The sequence below is a fragment of the Apodemus sylvaticus genome, chromosome 1 (assembly GCF_947179515.1).
Source record: "Apodemus sylvaticus chromosome 1, mApoSyl1.1, whole genome shotgun sequence".
NCBI classification, from domain to species: Eukaryota; Metazoa; Chordata; class Mammalia; order Rodentia; family Muridae; genus Apodemus; species Apodemus sylvaticus.
This window is the reverse complement of record NC_067472.1, coordinates 3,405,142-3,425,657: the sequence shown is the minus strand read 5'-3', so window position 1 is coordinate 3,425,657 and position 20,516 is coordinate 3,405,142. Positions and strand designations below refer to the sequence as shown.

Here is a 20,516-nt window from a genome sequence, read left to right as displayed (position 1 = left end):
TTGTGAGATCTCAGTGCTCAGTCAAGCCAAAACAGGGAGCTCCAGGTTCAATGAGAGACAGTCCAACAGGAATATGGAAGGTCCTGACAGAGGAGGACACCTGTGGCTGACCGCTGGTCACGCATCATCTGTTATACTGGTTAAATTGTCTAAAAGCATAGTGGCCTTACACTCTGGAGAATGGAGAATGCAATCTCAGAAGCCTCTGCATGTCATTTCAGGTATTATTCTCTGATTCTTCAGTCTAGATTGGCTAGCAACAGTTTCTTTCTTTCTCTTTCTTTCTTTCTTTCTTTCTTTCTTTCTTTCTTTCTTTGTTTTTTTTTTTTTTTTGTTTTGTTTTTTGTTTTTTGTTTTGCTTTTTTTTTGAGACAGGGTTTCTCTGTATAGCCCTGGCTGTCCTGGAACTCACTCTGTAGACCAGGCTGGCCTTGAACTCAGAAATCTGCCTGCCTCTGCCTCCCAGAGTGCTGGGATTACAGGCGTGTGCCACGAACTGCCCGGGTAGCAAGTTTCTTGAAGTCAGTTTCAATCTTTCCTGGCCCTGTGTCATTTTGTGGTAACACATGTTGGTCATCTAGAAAACACTGTATAGTAAGAGGTGCTGTTGCTCTTGTATGTGTTCGCATTCTGTCTAAGCTCCACCCCACAGTTACCTGGCAACAGTCAGGTAGGCGTGGCCCACTATAAAAGGGGCTGCTTGCCCCTCCTCCCTCTCTTGTTCTCTTGCTCTGCTCTTTCTTTCCCCTTGCTTCTCTCTTGTGCTCTTGGGCTCTTCCCTTCCCCCCTGCCTAACCCCTCTCTCCAAATGTTCGTGGCCAGCCTCTACTTCTCTACTTTCTCCCTCTCTCTGCCTTTCTCTGCCTCTTCTACCCTCTTAACTCCCCTCCCCATGCCCTGAATAAACTCTGTCTACTATGCTGTGGCTGGTCCCTCATGGGGAAGTGATGCCTCAGCATGGGCCCGCGGAGACGCCCCTTTCCGCCATTCCTCACCACACCCCTTTAGAACATATTCAGTTCCTCTTTATCCTTTTATAAACACATCACTAGTTACTGATCCACCTCATTTTGTCAGACCAAACAGTCATCACTGATTTAGCAGCCATGGTCTTTCAATATCGGAAAGCTGTTGAAGTCACAGTCTACAACAGACTAAACCATGGTATGAATTTGATTTGAAACTTCCATTTTTTCTTAGATGTTTTTAAAATTGCAGTTTATGAAGTACTAGGTCTGGTTGTTGGGTTTTCACCTATGTTTGTCATTGTATTATTTCCGCATCCCTCCCCTCTACCTTCCTCCCTCCCTGCCCTCACTGTCCACCACCCTCCCTCCTAGTACACTGCTTTTCCTCCCAGTCCCTCTGCCTCCCTTCCTTACTGCAGACAATCTCAATTCCCCGTGTGTGTGTGTGTGTGTGTGTGTGTGTGTGTGACGCACACCTCATTTTCTGTACCCATTCATTAAAGTTCTATTTCCTGGTTGTTGTGATAATGGAACACTAACTATGGGTATGTAAGAGCTTGGGTATGCTGACATAGAGCTCGTTGGGTGTGGGGCAGTTCTGTTCTGGGTTTCCTCTTATGGGGAGCTTCCATACCGGGTGCACATGGTCATGCTCCCACCAGCAGTGACTCACAGCGCTCTCCATTTCCACATGTTTCCTCTCCTGTGTTTTGACCCTGGGTTGAGATAGAATCCCAAAGGAGTTTTAGTTAGCATTTCCCGGTTGGTGAGGGCGCAAAACAAGTATTCATTGATTATTTGTATGCCTTCATTTGAGAACCGTGTGTTCTGTTCATGAGCCCATCTATTGGCTGGATGGTATGATTTTTTGTTTGGTTTCTCTGGTTATGTATAGTCGATATTAATCACATCTCACATCTGATGAGTAGCTAGTGCAGAAATGTGCTCTCATTCTGCAAGCTTTCTGTTCATTCTGGAGACTGCTTCCTTTGCTGTGAAGAACATTTCAACTTTTTGTAGTCCCCTGTGGCAATTCTTTTCATTATTTCCCGTGTTATTGAAATCCTTTGTTTGACTCTATGGGAAAATGTCACACTCTTCCAAAATAGTTGTTCTTATGTATTCAAGAACTCTGAAGTTTTCCCATCCATAATACATAGCATGGTTAGTACTGTTATGTTTTCTTTTATGGACAGATCTATCTATCTATCTATCTATCTATCTATCTATCTATCTATCTATCTATCTATCTATCTATCCATCCATCCATCCATCCATCCATCCATCCATCCATCCATCCACCCACCCATCCATGTATTGCTTTACGTATGTGAGCCTCTGTAAGTATGCACCAGGTCTGTGGAGGAGAGGAGAGGGCATGGGACTGGAGTTGCGGGCAGTTGTTAGTTGTTAGTCTCCAAGGGCATGTGGGGAACTGAGCCTGAGTCCTCTGTCAGGGCAGGCAGTGCTCTTAGCCCTGAGCCACCATCGCTCCAGCTGCTGTGCAGTCTGTCTATGGCCAGTGTTCATACCGTTGAGCTCATCGTGAGCAGTCACCTTGGTCCTTGGGAACTGAGCTGTGTTGTTGGCATTCCTCTCAACTCAGTGGTAGTGATTTGCCTTGCTTTAGGAACAAAATGTAATGTGCTAGAGACCAATTGGATTTGTTTCTTTAGGAATATTTAAACTTGATAGCTAATAGTAGGAAGGCATTGGAACTTCACATACATTTTATGCCTTATTTGTATACCTTCACATTGATTATGTTCATTTATCTTCATCATAAATATATCAGATATGTTTTGTGGCAGACAATTAGTAAGGATACACCACCTTTCAGTATGTGTATGTAGCTATCTGCAGACAGAACCTCAGTGGATATTGTTTGTCAAGGTAATTAACCTTTAATCGTACGCTGACTTTGGCTAACATCTTTGTTGTGTTAATGAGTACTTCTTTTTTGTAAATGAAATTTTGAATGACATTTTTACTTCAATAGCAATGAAATTGCATATATTATGGACAGAGAAAATGTGATGGGCAGAAGGAACTAAAAAATATTTTTATTTGAGTTCCTCATATTCCAGTGCAGTAAAAGTACTAAATTCATCCACTAACATTGCTTGTTCTGGAATACATGGAAATGTATTAACGATGGCTTGAGTCGTCACTTTTGTAAATGTCCAATATTGTGTTTATCATAAGTATTTTCACACAAGCCTTTACCGAGAGGCAAAAGTTCAGTGGCAGTCACACAAATCTGACTGCATATTTGACTTCAGAAATGTACATTTTCTGCACAGCACTCAGAATGACAGGCCCAGCTGCCACTCGATGTTAATGGGAATGGCACACTTAATTTATTGCTACACTGAAAATGTCTGCCTTCCTGCTCAGTTTATTCAATCAAAAATAATTAAGAAGTATTCTTATCTGCTTTTCATTTTAAAGGTAGAAAGGAATGTTATATTCCACTGAAAGTGAATGTTTAAGTAATAAATTTCATAAACCCAACATTGGATTTGGAAGTGCTTTTGGGGAAAATTTAATTTATAAGAAAGAAAACTCTTGGAATATGGTTATAGCATTTCAAGCTTGAGTTCTGTGCTTGTAATTATTATGCAAATATTATTGCTTCTCCCAAAGACCTTTGTCATGAATTGCTTGGTAATGAAGCAAGGTTATTGAACACTGCTTTGTAATAGATGTTTCTATGATAGGATTATACATAAAGACCTAAATATAAATTAGCAGCGGTGAATGACTAAAATATTGTATCCCGCATACTTGTTTGTAGGATGCCAGTATTATAGATGTTTACCCAAATGCCTTAAATCAGTTTATTTTTGTATTTTCTAGCCATGCTTGCCCTAATAAATCTGAAGCAATGCTTGCAGTCAGTTCTGTTCTTTAGCTGTCACTGAGATGGTGTCATAATGTTTAGTGGTTTGCTCTTTAACTGTCAGCATTTGTTACAGTTCAGTGGCGCGTGATAAAATGCGAGGGACATTGTCTTCCTGCTAATGCATTAATGCCGTGATAATATTTCCCAGTGACTTCCCACTCAAGGTCAACATAATGAGATTCATTGGTATTTTTCAAAATTTGTTTATTAATCAATATGTTTCCCACCAGGACCATTTCCTCACGTTTATTATGCACTTTAGACAATTATAGTTAAATATATATTGATATGAAAGAGTGACATTGATGCTTTTTTGTGTCTTTGTGATTCTCAGAGCAATATATTTTAATTTACCTTTTGTAGTAGACAAGGCAGCCTTTATTTATTAGTTCTTGTATTGTTGGTTGTGAAATGTAACACAGTAAAATTCTAGGTTTCCATGACCTGTTTAATCATCTTCTAGTTTATGAACTATGAATATGTAAGAATAACCAAACTTGTCATTCACAATGACTATTCAGTAACCTTCTCCTGTTCATAAGATGCTTTGCACTCACAGGCCGCCTCTGCCGTGTGCTCATTTCCGCCCTGATTGCCGTTCTATGTGGGATTCTTTGGGGACAGCCTCATTACAGAAGAAATAGACTGTGGTAATCTTCACAACTAAGCTCACGTGCAGCGTTAGGTTAAACTTCACTCTCTAAATCTCTGATGCCGGCTCTGTGTTAATTGTGTTTCATTTTACTGAAATCCCAAAGAATGGCGTTACTGTTATAACTATGAGGATATGGTGTTAAACACCGAAGTTCCCGCTACCACAATTGACAGTCAAGGTCCCTGCATTAGTCAGTCTTAGCCACGGTCTGGTTGTCACTTCATCGCAGGTGACTGCAGCCCCCGCTCTTCATCCACATATGCAAATATCTTCATCTCCTGCCACCCAAAATATTCACTGAGATTAGAGGCTCCATTGTCCCTATCTCCCCAAATAATGCTTGCATGTAAACATTTGCATGAAATAGTCTTTTGTTGGTTGAACACCAAACAATGTTTGCTATAGGTTTAGCAGCAACGCTCTGCACAGTCACAGGCTACATGACCTCGGTAGCCTTTACTATTCCCACAGCAGTTTCAGACTTGGTAATTTATTATGGAATAATTATTATTATTATTAAAGGACTTGGTAATTTATTGTGTAGATCACCACACTGTGTAAACTTACTTTTCAAGCACTCTTAAATCCCGTATTGTTAGTTGTGCTATGTACAGCAGTTATCTTCTGTGGTTGGAAGCTATCGTTCTATAATGAGTCCCCAGGAATACAGTTCAGAAATCTGAACCCTTATGTTCAGAAATTGTTCCCAACTAGTAGCATGAAGGGTTAATTTTAAAATAATATGCAAATTATGAAGACCTGTTTTAGAATCTCAAGTTGAAATACCTCCACAGGAACGTGATAGGAAATTCACATATTGCATACTTTTCTTTTATACTTGTGACTAGAGAGCATAATAACCATGTGTACTAGTTAGCATTGTCAACATCATGATAACCATGTGTACTAGTTAGCATTGTCAACACCATCATAACCATTTGTACTAGTTAGTATCATCAACACCATGATAACCATGTGTACTAGTTAGCATTGTCAATACCATGATAGCCATGTGTACTAGTTAGCATTGTCAACACCATGATAACCATGTGTACTAGTTAGCATCATCAACAACATCATAACCATGTGTACTAGTTAGCATCATCAACACCATGATAACCATGTGTACTAGTTAGCATTGTCAACACCATGATAACCATGTGTACTAGTTAGCATTGTCAACACCATGATAGCCATGTGTACTAGTTAGCATCAACACCATGACAATCATGTGTACTAGTTAGCATCATCAACACTATGATAACCAGGTATACTAGTTAGCATCATCAACACCATGAAACCAGGTGTACTAGTTAGCATCACCAACAACATGATAACCATGTGTACTAGTTAGCATTATTTCTCAACAATGTGGTAACCATGTGAACTAGTTAGCATTAGTTTTTACCTTGGTGCAACCTAGAATCATCTTTTAGGCTGTTAAGAGTTTACTTCTTTTACTTTAGGTAAATGTCTGTTTTGACTTCATGTATGTCTGTATACCACTTGATTGTCTAATGCCCGTGGAAGCAAGAAGAGAGGATTTGCTGGAATTTGAATTAGAGATAGCACTCTACAGTGTGGGTGCTGGGAACTGAACCTGGTGTCCACTGGAGGAACAGCCAGTTACCATACTCACCAAATCATCTTTCCAGTCCTTAGAACCACCTTTTTCTCAGTCGAGTAATTGTTTTTTATCACGTTGACTGGATATTTCATGGAGGATTGCATTACTTTCTGTAGGAAGGTCCAATCTATGGTGGGCAGCACCATTTCCTGGGCAGGTGGTCCTGGGCTGTGTAAGAAGCATAGCCAAGCCTCATACAGCAGTGAACAAGCCAGCGTGGAATTCGGCAAGCAGAAACATGAACAGAGGCCTTTGGTAATTTCTAAAAATCTGCTGGCCCTATTTTGGACTCTGCACTGGATGGTGTTTTACTTTGCTTTTGCGCTGCTGCGACAACACACTCAGACAACAAGAAGCTTATAGGGGGAAAGAGTTAATGTGGCTCACACTTCCAGGTCACTGCCATCGCTGAGAGAAGTTGGGACAGGAGACGAAGCAGGCGAAAATCTAGGAACAAATCAAACTTTCACTGACAATTACTTAGAATTATTTTAAAATTTATTTCCATTCTTTTAATAGTGTGAATGTATTATATTTTAATTAGTCTTTAAATACACAAGTTTAAGTGTCTACCTGAATGTTCTTAAGATATCAACACTAAAAGTATGAGTTGTGGTTTGTGAAAATTCTGTTTATTTTTAAAAAGTGATATATGATTTTAGTAGGACAATGGGGCACCAGATTATTTGAAGGCCACAGTCCATTCAGGGGCACAAAGTGGGCCAAAGGGCTTCACTGGGGTGCACAGAAAGACATAATTTTTGCATCTGTAGGAAGCTTTATGTACAAAGTACTTGATTTTTAGTTCTGAACTGAGGTACCATAGGCTATAAAATGATGGTTAAGTAAAATGCATATTTTATGAATCAACTTCAGTAATCATGAAAATTATGCCAGAACTCACATTTTTTAAAAGACCATGCATTATTTTTCGTTGTTCAGTTAGACACAGTACCTTCCATTACTCCTGTTCATTGTGTCATTACTTCTGTCCACTTTTTGGATCAGTGTCTGAAACACGGAAATGAGCAATGCACATTTTCTGTCCATCGTTTGGATCAGTGTCTGAAAGACAGAAATGAGCCGTGTGCTGTGTGGTGAGGGTGAGGGTAAAACCCGCCATCTGTGTAAGACAAAGAAACACACACTCGCCATCCTGTTGTGATATAAGGGAGCAGATGGTGCGTGTCCCCTAGGTAGGAAGAAGATGAGCATCTTTAGAAGGTCTGTGACCGTCTCTGAGGTCTGCTATGGAAGCATGCGTTTGCATTGTTCCCGTAAGGAGAGGGGGTCTGAGCCGCTAAAATGAAATTATTAACAATGGAAACAAAATTACTTACCTTTCCGTATCATGGGATTCTATGACTAAAACCGTTAAAGTAGACTGTTTCAGCCTCTCCTTACAAATGGCGAAGTGTATAAAGTTATTATGCACATTCAGTAAGTGAAGTTTGTGGAGCTTAAGTAACGGATACAGGTGACAGGGTTTGCAGTGAAGAGAGCAGAGCAGGGGCAGGGGCAGGGGCAGGGGCAGGGGCAGGGGCAGGGGCAGGGGCAGGGGCAGGGGCAGGGGCAGGGGCAGGAGCAGGAGCCATCGTAACAGAAGATAAGCTCTCGCCGCTCACCGCCCTGTGCAGCCTTCCAGGGCAGCAGCAGGCCCCCTTGGACCGGATGTCAATCGACAGGCGGAAGTAACCGACTCACGAGTTAACTTTATAGTCCAGATCCTCTGCACCACCAAGACTTTCATTTTCTCCATGTAGCTTTATTTCTATGGAAAACAAACCGCAGCCGCACCAGGGAACATTTTCCTCTGAGACCTCCATAATGTGTTATTTGCCGTAATTTATGGTTTTATCTTTATGAGTAAATAATGCTTTATGGATGATTCTCTAAGTGGGTGGTAGGAAGAGCACAGGACTGGGTACCGGTTTCTCCGCACTCACTCCGACACTGCGATGGTTTGTACATGCTTGACAAAGTGGAACTGACTGGGTCAGAAGTGTGTTTGCCTCTACTGTAGTGTCTAATCACCCATGACATTGCCTTCTTAAGACAGGTAAGACACTGAGTTGTAGTAGTAAGGTGCATAGGATTTTGATACTACCATTCTTAATTGTGAGTATCATTTGAGAGCGATGAATTATACGTTTCATTTGGAAATTAAATTTTATTTTACATATCCCACGACATTCAGATTCTGTTTCATGTTTAGCATTTCCAACACTGTCAGCACACAATCCCAGTATTTTGAGGTAAATGTAGGCAGGTGCATTTGAACTTATACATAGGTTTGCTATTATATGTCCTTTCAGGAGTACATCATTCTTATTGTTAAAGCGCCCGCACGAAGGAGCCCTTGTCTCTGAGAAGTTTATTCTCCATTAAAAAGATTAATGGGCTGATAGAAGTATTACATTTAAAAAGACTATTGCAATAACAAGGTCACATGATTCATTGCACTAAAGGGTGTCAGTTGCCATGGTATGTATATTGGCATAAAGGTTATTATGCTAAATTTACTAGTATCTGGGAGTTATCATTTTACGATAATGTAATTTTTAAGTCATTGTCAGTAATGTACAGACTTTCTTAGTAGTGTAGGCTACTTAGTAAAAGTTTAGTACCATGTGTTAAGTAAGATACTGTATATATTTAAATATTTCTTTACTCATTAAGGAGCTAAATTTAGAGTGTACAGCAATTTCAGAGAATGGGAAGTAAAACAACCTCTGTTAAAATAGCCTTTTGTGAAGGTGTTGAAACAGCCAAAGGATTTACCTTTCTGTAGAACTGGATTGTCTTTCCTTTTATGTTTTCTGTTCATGTCAGCATTACGCCAGAATCAAGTGTTGCAGGATATTTGATCACATCATGAAACCCAAGATTGTATTGTTTACTAGAAAAAAAAAACTTCTAATTGTGGTGTGGCTCACCCTTAGCACACATCTTTAATCCCTGTGGTCGGAATACAGGCATGACCTTAGTACACACCCTTAATTCCAAGCAATGAAGAGAAAGTTAGTTTGTGGAAGGAACCACCCTGTTTGAAAGTGATGTCTAATTGAGATATAGTGATGAATTAGAGAAAGATTTGACAAAACAGGATAGGCCAACTCTGCTGTGAATAGGGAGGAAAGGGGAGATACTTGAGGGGCAGTGTAGAGAGAGAGAGAGAGGAAAAAAGAAACACTCGGACAGTTGTACAGAGACAGGTTGTAGAGAGAGAACAAGCTAGACACAGGGGAAGACAGAATAAGCCACAGAATGAGAATGAACCAGAAGATATTGCCAAAGTTAGTCTGAGGCAGAGGGAGAGGGGGGGAGAAGAGAGGCGAGGAGGGAGAGGAGAGGAGGGAGAGGAGAGGAGAGGAGAGGAAGGAGAGGTGAGGTGAGGTGAGGGGAGGGGAGGGGAGGGGAGGGGAGGGGAGGGGAGGGGAGGGAGTGGGGGTGGGAGGCCATATCAAATCAGTCTGCTTGGAGAGGAGTTTGAGCCAGAACAGCTGAATTGAATCAGCCATCAAGAGATCAGAAAGATCTAGAGAGGGTGAGTTTATTTAGCAGTAATTCTCAGAGACTGACTAAATTTTAGGTGTAGAGTAGATTGTGTTGGGGTTCAGGAATCGCCACACAGACCGTAGGAACACTGATTTCAGTTAAGTAGGAAGAGTTTATTGAACACACACCCCAAGACTGATTAGGACCACAGAAAAGAACTTGGGAGTCTAATTGTGATTAGTCTGTTCTTCAGGCAGGCTTTTTATAGGAAAAGCCAAGTTCTGAAGTCCAGAAGGCAAGGGAGTGGCAGTACTACATTTTAGCTAACCAACAAAGTCTTATCAGCAAACCTTTAAGCTGATTGGTCGTGTGTGAGGTGGGAGGGGTGATGGACCAGGGGACAGGGTGTTTTAGCGCACTGAGATAACAGAGCATGACTGATATAACCATAGAGCTGTGACCTCTCAGGAGAGTTCCCAGCATCAGCTATGGGTAATGCCTTCTGGGAAACTGAGTCTGAGAACCTGAACTTCATTTCCCTTCATGAGTAAAATGGAGACTGCGTACAAAATAGGTACCCAGATTGTACGGGGCTCCAACAGATTGTACAGAGGCTGGAAGCCTCCAGAACTAGGCCTAGGGGAGCGGAGGAGACAGGAAGCCGTGAGACAAAATTGAATCAGGCAAATAAAAAATACTTTTACAGTCATGTGGCTCCACAGTCCTTGGGTCATTGGTAAGCTAACACCATAGTGGAGGTGTGTGGCCGAGGAGAAGGCTCACCTCAGGGTAAGTAAGCAGAGCCCAGCATGTGGTAACGGCAGGGCCTGCAGTGAGGCCCATCTCTCCAAGATCCCCTATTTCCCTGAGGCAAATTTTAATGTATTTTTAATATCCGTGCTCAACAGTTTGGTATAGGGTTGCTCGGAAGTCACTGACACGGCTCCCAGCCACTGTGGCTGCGTTTAGCATTTGTAGCAATGATGTCATTTCTATCATTTCTATGAACTCACGAAAAAGCCTCAGAGTGGAGAAAAAAAAAAAAGAACAGAGAAGCACTAGAACACACATCCAAAAGATAAAACACCACTGGGCTTGGAAGGACTTCTGGAGACCCGAACAGTTACTGTAAGCTGACTAAAGCTCTTCTAAAATGTCACATAATTCACGTAGATAACATTCTATAAAACATGAGTTGCAGGGAATGAGAAAAGGTCGGTGCTTCCTGGCAGAATCAGGGGAAGTTGTGGCTGCAGAGCTTCTGTGCAAGGGAGCATTGTGAGATGATAAATCTGTTCCACACTTTGAAAGTACACATGTTTAAAATATATAAACGTATTGTTTGTGGGCTAAAATTAATTAACTGTAAGCCAACCGGTGTCGGCGCACACCTTTAGTCCCAGCACTCAGAAGCAGAGGCAGGCAGATCTCTGAGTTTAAGCCCAGCTTGGTCTACAGAGTGTGTTCCAGGATAGCCAGGGCTACACCGAGAAACCCTGTTTCAAAAATCTAAAAATTGAAATAAACTATTTATAATGTGCTAAAATTCATAAATGAGATAGGAACATTAAATGTCTCCTTGAATATATGTAAATTAAAATTATTTGTCTAAATTTAGAAATATTTAAATTTTTTTTGTTTTTTTTGTTTGTTTTTGTTTTTTGGATTTGTTTTTTTTTTGAGACAGGGTTTCCCTGTATAGCCCTGGCTGTCCTGGAACTCACTCTGTAGACCAGGCTGGCCTCAAACTCTGAAATTCGCCTGCCCCTGCCTCCCAGAGTGCTGGGATTACAGGCATGCGCCACCTGTAATATTTTAAATGTTATAGGTAATGTATTGGACAGTAATTTTGTGTACTGACCAGGAGAGATTAATCTAAGATTATTTGCATGGTGCATTGATCTCAGAGACAACTTTAAATGACAGAAATACACATTTAAATTTTAATGCAAAAATCCATTTATAATAGTATATAAGTTTACACTATCTCATGGCTTATCTGACTTATTCATAATTTGGATTTTGCTTGCATGCTAGAAGAAGAAAACTAAACAGAAGGGCGAATAAATGGAAGCATATAATTCAAACAAAGGCTGAAGAAGCAGGAATTCAGACGCCATAGTTAAAGGTCTGAACAGAGAGACGCTGCAAACTGCTGGGGACATCTGACTGCATAATAGAAGGGTAGACTTTGCTTTCAGTGAAATACTGAACAGGAAATAGAAAAGGCAGTCATGTCGAGTGTGACAAATGTTGGTCACCTCACATATGGAGCTCAGAGCTGGCTCTTCACAGCCACCGGAAACTTCCCCTTCTATTGGGCTAACCACCTCAGCGGGCTGGAGGAGGCACAGGGAGAGCAGCCCAGCAGGAATGGCCCTCTGCTGTAGGAAGCATCTCTTGTAAGAGCCTGTCCTGCATCTGTGATGCTGTTAGCTCCGTCCTCTGCACCTCTTAAGTTGCCAGCCCTTGGGTCCTTCACCTGTGGCTAAGGCTCTCTCTGTCCCAACAGTCCTTTTGTGAACAATTATGTCCATAATCCTAACCCAACAACAAATGTGGAGCTTTTCTTCTTGCTATTTGCTAACATGTCAAGCAAATTCTCAGCCAAGAAAACTGGATTATCGTTGTATTCATACATATAAAATAGAATTTATTACAAGAGTGATAAAGACAGAAATCCTTTACTTGTAATGAGTTATCTTTAGCAAACAAATAAATCTGAGTTTTAACTCCCCAATAGCATTGCTTCATCATTGTAAGATGCCAAATTAAAAATACTATCAGTAAAATATATAAACATCTCTCTCCCAGTATGTGACAGGACAGAATTTAAAATTTATTAAGGAACTAAATGATTTTGAATACAACAAATCACTATGATTTATGAGATCTATGAAATCCTAGTCCAAAATAAAAAATATATACATTTCAAAAAGTATTTACATTATTTGATAATTTCAAATAATATACCCAGAATCCTCCCCAAATCACCAAAGCTGTGCTCTGTTCTTGATTTTACATGACGCATGGCCTATAGTTTGCATCTTTCTACAGTGAGAGGCCATGTTCTGGGCTGAGGTCGACTTTCCAGGAGCCACACCCTTTAAAACCTACTATCTGTCTCATCTAAGCCTATTAGTGGCTGAGACCGAAACCCAGGCAACCACAGAACATGGAAACTTTTATACACGTGGCAATAGTTATAAGAATTTTAACAACTGCAACCAAATCCATCTCAGAATGCTTTTAGGGATCAGTTTCACACTGACTACTTTGTTTCACTAATGAAAACCAGAAATCTAATTGAAAATGCCAGGAATTAGGGGGATAAAAGCTTAAAAGCAACCACAAACCTCGTCTCACAGAAAGGAAATTGAGCTAGGAAACTTAAAGTACTTGGATTGAATGGTACCGGAATGTGACTTCTCCAGGCTGTTAGCCAGTGGGGAAAACATCACATGCAGAAAAACCTGTAGGGTGAAAGATGCCACACACAGGCTGTGGAGTAACAGCTCCCACAAGGAACTTGGGAAGAAAAACAAAATGGACCCGAATAATGTAGAGAAGGAAATGAAATTAACAGCACAAGGTAGTGGGAGCTGTTGAGAGGAGTGAGTGACACATCTTACACGCGGGCTCTGAGTGAGTCAGAGGTTAGAAAGATGCACTGTATTATCAGAGAGTCAGAGGAGGATGACACAGATATCCCATGCTAAGTACAAAGGTGACAATATTCTGTATTGTCTTAATTTTCCAATAAAGAAACATGTAGAGTCATGTCCCAGTCCTCCAGAGGCTGTGGAAGGAGAATCTTGTGCTCTGACCTAGCCTTGGATACATAGAGAGACGCGGTCTTGAATGGACAAAACATACAAAAAGCCTATTCTTTATATGATACTGTTTATAGGTTGATAAATCTTAACAGGGCTAGCACACACATTAGGCCCAATTTGGTATTTGGTATGTCACCTAAATAAGAGGTTTAAGTATTTTTAGTTCACAAAAATATTTAAATAGTCATGATAAACATATAGTTAACACAGAAAATATTATATCTAGTTTTATTCTAGAATGTCATAAAATACATTTTTTGTATGTCCCTCACTGAATTTCTTTGTTCCCGTGCACACATACATGCACATGCACAGAGATAGAGAGAGAGAGAAAGAGATAGAAAGGCAGAGAGAAAGAAAGAGAATGAGATTTGAAAGATTTGAAAGTAAAAAAAAAGAAAACCAACAGGAAACTAAAGTGTGTAGCCATGTATCTTTTAGTGTATAAAATTAAAAAAAAAAGAACCCCAAACCTTATTGTGTTTTTACAAAAGTATGAATTTGTCTAGTTTGTTTCCTAGCTACATCTTTAAATATTTTAAAGTGTGTGTGTGTGTTCGCTTGTGTGTGTGCTTGTGTGTGGTGACAAGTTTGCCAATATGCACATGGTACACATGTGGAGGTCAGAGGCCAACTGTGCGGAGTTTATTCTTTTTCCAGCACGTAAATTGTCACGGGTATAGAACTCCGGTGTTCTCATGTCTGCTACTAAGTATCTCGTGTCACCAGAAGCTGGAGTTTTTCTGCAATTGAGATAGCCAACATGCAAGCTGGATGAAGTAGTCATATCTGGTCTCTCATCTTCTGTGTGTTCTCCTAGCACAGTCCACAGTCCACACCTGTACACACCTGCACATGCAGTTTAGCCTTAGTCAGTATCCACTGATTGTAACTAAGGTAACGAACAGCTAGGCATGTGTGGCCCGTGAAGAGATGAATTGCTTTTCTGTCCTGTTTCTACTCTTGTTGGGGAGGGGTGGAATTGGTAGATAATCAGATTTTATAAATTGCTCAACAGACAAAGAAGCACAGGTCCTTTTGAACATCAGCTGTTCTGGTAATTATTATACTTAGAATTAACAGGAATTTGGCTCAAATAATTTATTTTTTGGGTCTCTGTGTTGCTTAAACATCTGTCCATGAATTAGCTTTTGTAATGTTCCAATATGTTCTTGTCCGTGTTTAGCATATTTGGTTCTATTAGAATAATAAGGAAAAAAACAGAACTTTGTCTAAGTAGTCCTGTAATGCTGGATGTTTCCCCAGAACAGACTGCAAATTAAATTATTTAAAGCTTTTTTTTTCAACAAATTGGCTTTTTATCTTATTCAGATTTGATATTGTCAGTAACTTTCTTCATTTTTCTGAGTGTGCAAACATTTTCTCAGAGTATACAAACCAAATTAAATCCAACTTGAGGCAAGAATAAGTGAAATCTCACAGGAAAAGAAAATATTCTATGATTTATTTATATAGATGAATATATTACAAAATGTACTTTTCTCTCGCTCAGTGCAACATGATTTTAGGATTAGATATTAATTTGGTGACATCTATCACATGGCCCTCAACTGGTAGGCACTCTCTTACACAGAAATACCTAAAAGCCTGGGCCCTATTACCACTTGTAAAATCCCCAGCACATAGACCTCACGTCTTGCTGTTTAGCAAATCTTTCCTTCATACAACCTCCCAGTGCATGCCTTGATAGTGGAGATACCAGAGAAGACACTTTTTGACTACATATTTGGATGTGTATGTGTATGTATGTTTGTGTGTGCACACTGTGTACATACACATCCCAGAAAATAATCTGACTGTCCTATCTGAGGCACTCTTACCCCCTGGCTGAGGCACTCTTAGCTCCCCCATCTGATGCACTCATCCCCCCTTTCCATTTTCTGAGACAGATTCATTTGCTGTTCACTTCAATTTTTGTGAATTTTATTTATTTTAATTTATTTATATTTCAAGTGTTATCCCCTTACCCAGTCGCCCTCCCCCAGGAAAACCCCTATCCCATCCTCCCTCCCCCAATTTCTATGAGGGTGTTCCTTCACCCACACACCCTCTCCCACCTTCCTGCCCTCGATTTCCCTACACTGGGGTATCAAACATTCATAGGACCAAAGACCTCTCCTCCCATTGATGCTTCACAAGGCCATCCTTGGTTGGTGGCTTACTCCCTGGGAGCTCCTTCCTATGGAGTTGCAAACTCCTTCAGCTCCTTCTGTATCTGAGGAGTCTTTTCTGTATCTCCTCCTTTGGGGACCCAGCACTCAGTGCAATGGTTGGCTGTGAGCCTCTGTATTTGTCAGGCTCTGGCAGGAGCTCTCAGGAGACAGCTATATCAGGCTCCTTTCAGCAAGCCTTTCCAAGCATCCACAATAGTGCCAGGATTTGGTGACTGTATCTGGATGGATCCCCAGGTGGGAAAGTCTCTGGATGCCTTTCCTTCAGTCTCTGCTCTGCACTTTGTCTCCATATTTGCTCCCATGAGTATTTTGTTCACCTTTCTAAGAAGGACTGAAGCACCCATACTTTGGTCTTCCTTCTTCTTGAGCTCCATGTGGTCTGTGAATTGTATCTTGGATATTTGGAGCTTTTGGGCTAATATCCACTTATCAGTGAGTGCATACCATGTGTGAACTTTTAAAGATATTTTGTGACTCAGGATGCCTTTTGGTCTCTCCTGTGCTGCCAAGAGGAATATGTATCCTTGTTGCCGTTTGGATGGAATGTTGTGTAGATAGAAAGCACGTGTAATGTCTGATACAATTTCTGTCGTTTTTTCTGCTTGCTTGCTTATTTGCTTATGTATGTATGATGTATGTATGTATGATGTATGTATGTATGTATGTTCCAACAACCTGTCTGTAGAGAATGTGGGGTTTTGACATCACCTACTAGTCCTGGATTGCTGCTAATCTTGTGTCTCTGTCCAGTGGCAGACTTTATGAAATGTCCCAGAGTTTCATGCATTTGTGTATTTATGATATTGATATGTTCTTGTTTAGTCCTTTCCAGATGTAGTTTAAAGTCTCAGTTGTGAAGCAGAAAGATGCCGACATCTGTTTGCTTCCTGGTTGCATCTAATTGGAGATTCCTTGTCAATTTTTTTTTCTTTTTTTTAACTGTATGGTCGTGCCTGCCTTTAAATCTAAGATGTGCTTCTCATAGTCTCCAGATTGACCTTGCTTTGAGATCCACCCAGTCAGCCTGTGTCTTCCATCAGAGAGTGGAGGGCGCTTGTATTTAACATTTTCATTGAAACATGCTTGCTGACCGTGGTCCGTGTGCTGATTTTGGGTTTATGTTCTCAGTGGTACTTTTCATTTTAAGAACTACAGTTCATCTTTCTTGCAGCTTTCAATAAACGTCATTTGTTACATATGCTTAGCATTCTAACTGTCACGTGCCACGGGGATTTTCTTTTCTGGTCTGGTCTGTACAGTGTTCTGTTGAGGCATTCGCTGTTAGAAGGAAAGTCTTTTCTTGGTCAGGGGACATTCTCTGTGACCTTACTGAAGCTCTATTAGATCTCTGCCATTGCCCTAGGATTCTTCCCCCATCTCTGCCCTGAATCCAGACATTTGGTTCTTTTTGTAGTGTCCCTGCGCCTTCCTTCCCACTTTTATTTTGATTATCATTATCATCATTATCATCATTATTATTTGAAATTCTCACATCTCTTGCTTATTTGGCCTAGATTCTCTATGTTATCTCTGAGTCCTGATTTCTCTCTTCTTTTAAAGACTGCCTGCGAGTTTTTGGGTTTCAACTCCATCTCCACTTCAGCTTGAGTCTTCTCCAATGTTTCCGTCTCCTCGCGGGACTCATCCTCAGTTCCTGGATTTCCTTTATCATTTCCATCAACCTTCTGTGCATTTCCTTGGGCATTGCTCTGGCTTCAGTTCTCACCCGTCCATTCTTCTTACCTTCTTTCTCCTTAATTTCATTAATCTTTCTTAAGGTTGTCTTTAAACTTCTGAATTCTTCAATGGAATTTATGATTATTCTTTTAAATTCTTCCTGGGCTACATCTAGGAAATTCTCATCATCAAACTTTTTACAGGTCTGGTAAATTTTGTAGAGAATATACTAGCTTGATCTTTCAACTTGTTTTCATCTTTTATTTTAGATCCGGGCATGTCTTTTGTTAGGTCTCTGGGGGAGGAGTGGGAAGAAGTCACTACCCAGGATGTTTGTCCTGGAATCTCCAGGGATCCTTCACTTATACCTATCCAGCCCACAAGATATTTTCAATGTGTTAAGATTCAAAAATGTAAAATAACGAATCTTAACTGGTCTGTATCATTTAATGTATTCGCAGTGGTGTACACCTACAACTTCTCTGAAATGCTATGTGTTCCCCAAACACAGGATTCCTTTTCCTCATCCTCTTTCTCATCCTTAGACATCAGCAACCTAAGCTTTCATTATGGAGGTCACTATTCTGAATCTTTCCTATATTGCTAGCATGTGACTCCTTTGGTCTACTATGATGTCTTCAGACTCATCCATTGTAGCTTAGGTCAGACACAGACCACAGTGTAATCAGCTGACTAGCATGTGGGCTGTTTCTGTGTTTGCCTGCCAATGCAAAAAACGTAATGTATTTGTTGGATCATAGCTTTTCCTCATTATTTTTGAAATATTCCTGTGGGAAGGGAGCGCATGGCTAACATGGTCACTCTATGTTTAAGTGTTTGGGAAATACCAAAATGTTTTCCAGTCTAAAATGTATATTTTTATCCACAAGGAATGAACATTATAATTTCTACATAGTTTTGCCTAAACTTATCTTCGATTTACAATTTAGAGCCCTGCCCTGCAGTGTGAGGAAGTGTCTGCCCTTCAGATGCCATGTGGTTGTCCACAGTAGATAGAGCAGTGAGCAAGCATATGGCTGTGCTCCCTCTGTCCAGTTTCCTTTTTTCTTCTAGAGAAATATTTGCTTATATACGTCACCCATTTATTAGTTGTATTGTTTGTGTTTTTGTTGCTGTTTATAAGTTATAAAAATCTATCCAGGATACTAGCTTATCAAATATGTGCTTTATAAATATTTTCTCTTATTCTCATTGACTATCTTGACTTTCTCATGAGCATTTTTTCGAGGCCAAGTTTTGTTGTGTTGTAAAAATATTTGCAGGAGGAATTACATGAGTGCCTTCTGGAACTATGGAGGATCCTCAGAACCCTCCATGATGGAAATACTTGCCTCAATGTTAATTGTCAATGCTGCTCTCCCGTAATTATTCTATTAGTCATTGGTAACTCTGTGTACTGATATCTTCAGAAACATTTATTTTCTTAAAAAAATGACAGTGCAGATTGCAGATGATAAGCCAGATGCCATACTGTTTTGGACCAGCTGAGATTAGCCTAACAAAAGATTTGCTTTAGCAGGCAGCATGTGTCCTTGGTTTAAGAGCATGTAGGCCCTACTGTCCACCCATTGAACATGATAGTATAGACAGAACATAGATGTCCTTGGTGTAAGAGCATGCAGGTCCTACTGTGCACCTACTGAGCATGATACCATACACGGAGCATACATGTGGAAGATCAAATGCACTCTCTACTGATAGTGATTTCCTAATGCCACAAAAGAATCAATGGCTGGTTTTGAGTCTGATTCAACAACATCTTGGCCTTTCTATTATATTAAAAGAACACTATTTTCAGCTCTCTTCTTTCGTTATAATCAGATGAGTAGCGTTTATATAGGTTAGCCAAGTTTGCTGTTCCCCAAGAGACTCTACAGGTTCAGAGGAAGCTCTGCATTTTCTGCAAAACCCTGTGGTCTGGATGCTTGTCATTCTCACAGAATTCCCCCTCTGAGAAGGAACAGGGAAGTATCCTTGACAACACAGTGACTAGGTGCTGGTACATTTTTATTCCTTTAACATTTGTCTCCCCAAGGACCATTACTGATTCCCTTCTCACTAATATAGGCATCACACGCCATTCATTACTTTCTAAAGGTGTGGGCAGCACGTTTGCTATCTACTTCATTTGCTATCACATATACACGACATCTAAGTTATTTCAAGTAATGTCTGGGACCGCAGGAGAGCCTCGGTTCCACATGATTTAAATAGTTACCTCCTGATAGTTACATGGTCCAGTGCACTGAGTTGTTCTACTCAGGCAGACAGACATGTTTCCTTAGCATCCTTCCCCGGAGAAATGATCACAACTCTTTCTTAAAGGAGGGGAAATTAGGCTGCAGTTACTAAGGGTTATGATGTTTGTTTAATGTTTTCATTTTGGTTTCAAAAACCAATTTTTTCCACCTCCAGCTTATCTGAATAACCAGCCTTGTCTGCAGAGCATGCTTTGAACGTGTCAGCTACTTTAACATCACACTTAGCTTACTGTTAGAGAGGATGAAGGAGTCCATAACGTAAAACTGCCTCTTCAGAGAACACACACCCTCTCTTCCGGTTGTTAACCTGGAACTAGGTTCTTCACACCTCAGTCTCTTTATCAAATCCTGTGTGGGAGAATGAATAGAGGCAGGCTCTCAGCTTTTAAACATTTCCCTGCGATCCAGATGGCACTCCAGCCTTTGCTCATGTTTATTGGACTGAGGCTGGGCAACATACTGATGTGCTAATGTGCACTTCCTCATCAAAGGCCTAAAGATGTCTGGGATTTTATTCTGAGGTGTGGGCTCTGGCCCATTAAATGCAGATGACAAAGAAGAGCAGGAGTCACAGTGCAGGCTTGAACAGCACGCCACCCGGCCCATTCTCTAGTTGTTTCATGGTTTTCCAATGCACACTTGGATCAGAAGTGAATTACCAAAGGTCGATCAACACAAGAACTGTTCAGGTCTATAGCAATGAGGATCATTAAGATTTCAAAGGATCTAAACACTCTCTTTTCATCCAGTATCCATTTTTTTAAATTATTATTATCATTTTTTTTATTTTCTACATTCTTTGTTTACATTCCAAATGATTTTCCGGTTGCCCCTGCCCCCCCCCCCCCATAATCCCCTTAAGCCCTCTTCCCC

At 40.6% G+C, this 20,516-nt stretch overlaps 1 protein-coding gene and 1 long non-coding RNA gene across 3 annotated transcripts in view; one reads left to right on the top strand and one right to left on the bottom strand.

Annotated features, from left to right (window-relative positions):
* Atrnl1 (attractin like 1) overlaps nucleotides 1–20,516 on the top strand; it is a 531,270-nt gene that overhangs the window by 215,733 nt on the left and 295,021 nt on the right. The window lies entirely within an intron of this gene.
* LOC127685463 (uncharacterized) lies at nucleotides 4,106–7,620 on the bottom strand. The gene is made up of 4 exons (XR_007977880.1): nucleotides 7,496–7,620; nucleotides 7,111–7,220; nucleotides 6,168–6,602; nucleotides 4,106–4,806 (listed from the first exon to the last, which is right to left on the bottom strand). It is a non-coding gene; the product is annotated as an uncharacterized LOC127685463 (long non-coding RNA).